We start from the raw sequence: 2,745 nt of genomic DNA, 5'->3' as shown, positions 1-2,745 counted from the left end.
GGCGAGGCCTGGAGGGTGAAGGGAATGCGGGGTAGAAGGGGGGAACCAATTACAAGAATCTAAGTATAGCCTCCTCCCTGGGGGGTGGACAGCAGAGAAGAGGGCAGCGGGAGACGTCAGACAGTGTAACTTATAACAAAACTATAATAATTTATGAATTATGAAGGGTTCATGAGGGAGGAGGAGGGAGGGGGGAAATGAGCAACTGATATTAAGGGCTAAGAGAGATTCAGGCCGATTTAGAGGAGGATGTGGAACTAGGGATATCATTGATGTGTGATGGCTCTTGGCTGAAAGCAGAGAATACTAGAAAGATGTTTACTTGTGTTACATTGACTATGCCAAGGCATTTGACTGTGTGGATCATAACAAACCATGCAGAGCCTTGAGAAGCATGGGGATTCCAGAACACTTCGTTGTACATAGATCAAGAGGCGGTTGTGGGAATAGAACAAGGGAATACCTCAAGGTTTAAAAATCAAGAAAGTCGTTTGTCAGGGTATCTTGACACTAATTCAATGTGTATACTGAGCAAATAACCAGAGATTATTTGCTTCATGGATTACATGAAGAATGTGGGATACTGATTGGAGGAAGGCTTATTAACAACGCAGATGACACAACCTTCCTTGCTGAAAATGAGGGGAACTGGAAGCACTTGCTGATGAAGATCAAGGACTGCAGCCTTTAGCATGGATTACAACTCAATATAAAGAACAGAATCTTCACAACTGGACCAATAGGTTACAGATAAATGGAGAAAAGATCAAACTTGTCAAGGATTACATTTTGGTTGGGTCCACAATCAATGCTCGTGAAGCCCATATAAAGATCAAATGATTCACTGCATTAGGGAACTCTGCTGCCCAAGAGCTCTTTCAAATGTTGAAAAGCAGAGATGTTACTTTGAGGACTAAGGTGCACCTGACCCAAGCCATGGTATTTTCAATGGCCTCATGCATGTGAAAGTTGGACATTGGCTAAGCAGGACTGAAGAAGAATCACAGCCTTTGAATTAGGGTTCAGTTAATTTTAAGTAATAACCCGCACTCCACCCTCAAGAAAAAAACCTGTCTTGGAAGAAGTTCAAGCAGAATGCTCCTTAGAGGCAAGGATGATGAGACTTAGTTTCAAGTACTTTGACCATGTTATCAGAGGAGACCCATCTCTGGGGAAGCACTGCTTGGTAAAGTGGTGGGGCAGTAAAAAAGAAGACCTTTGACAAGGTGGACTTCAGCGAAGCCTGCACAATTGGGAGCAGGTGCAGGGGTAGGTGGTGTTTGGCTCTGTTGTACATAGGGTCACTTTGAATTGGAACGGACTGTGTAACACCTAACAACCACTCCCAGGCTGCAGATGCAAAGGATGACTTAAAAGTAGCGGGGCCATCATCTAGTTGTTAAGGCACCTCACCATGCCGTAGCTCACAACTGCTCTGTGATCTCGTGGCTGGTGTGTCTTCAGAACAGGCTTCCATCTGGATCTCAATGTGGTTTCTCAGACGGCTGGTTCAAGGTATAAGGCAAATCTGCCCTCCAGATACAAAATGTTTTGCATAGTAAGTGGAATGATTGGTTGATTATAAATTACAGACACATAAAATACATAAGACATTTGACCAGACCAAGATTATTATGCTATTTTCAGGGACCAGCCCCTAGAAAAGGACATCAAACTTGGGAGAGGGTCAGCGGAAAAAGAGCAGACACCCAAAGAGCCGGATTGACATACTGGCTGCAACAGTGGCTCAAACACATGAACAATTGTGAGATAGCGCATTAACATATTAACAATTGTGAGATAGCGCATTAACATATTAATAATTGTGAGACTGGGCAGTGCTTCATTCTGTTTTCTACCCACTCGTGGTGACCCAACAGGTGTCAGATTAGAACTGTGCTACAAAGGATTTTCAATGCTGTTACCTTTTGGAAGGAGATCAAAAGTCTGTCTCCTAAGGTGCCTCTGGGTAGATTCAAACTAACAATCTTTTGGTTAGCAGCTGAGCATTTGTTTGCATTGTTCAGGTACTCCTTTTCATTATATACAGACATTATTTTAAAAAGTGTAAACTGTGTGTGTGCCCATGTGTATGAGTCCTGGTAGTGTTGTGGTTATACATTTGGCTGCTAACCACAAGGTCAGCAGTTCAAAACCACCAGCTGCTCTGTGGGAGAAAGACAGGCTTTCTACTCTTGTAAAGAGTTAAGAGTCTTGTAATAAATCCGCTCTGGGTGAGCTTGAGGTAAAGTCCAGTTCACTTATATGGTTTTCACACTGAATCCTTCTGGTGTGGCCTATGAAAGACATTGTGCACCTTGAACGTATAAAGTCCCAGTAGTCTATAGCACATGGCCTTGATTATCAAGGGCTGGGGTAGAAACTAGGTCAAAAGTGTGCAATGAAGAGTATAGTCCTGGGCATGTTCTGCCCTTGGGCTCTATGCAAGTATTGGTAAGCTTCCCTCCCCACACCCCACAACGGGAGGCTGCTCCTCTGTTTACCTACCAATAGAAATTTAACTGCTTTCTCTGATACATACATGCTCCTCTCCCTCATCTTGACTTGAATTTTCAGTAAGGATCGCTTATCACTCTTATACAACTGTTGATTTGGGGTGACCTTAGCACAATGTTGTATAGCAGCAACAAATGTTCTTCTCCCTCTCCCAAACATCTTGAAAAACTGACCCTAGCTCTTGTTTTTTTAAGATGCAAGTATGAAGGGGTGATACTTGGCTCGGAG

The sequence above is a fragment of the Echinops telfairi genome, unplaced genomic scaffold (genome assembly GCF_000313985.2).
Source record: "Echinops telfairi isolate 266 unplaced genomic scaffold, ASM31398v2 ScPeMD7_9;HRSCAF=40, whole genome shotgun sequence".
NCBI lineage: Eukaryota > Metazoa > Chordata > Mammalia > Afrosoricida > Tenrecidae > Echinops > Echinops telfairi.
This window is presented reverse-complemented; position numbering follows the sequence as displayed.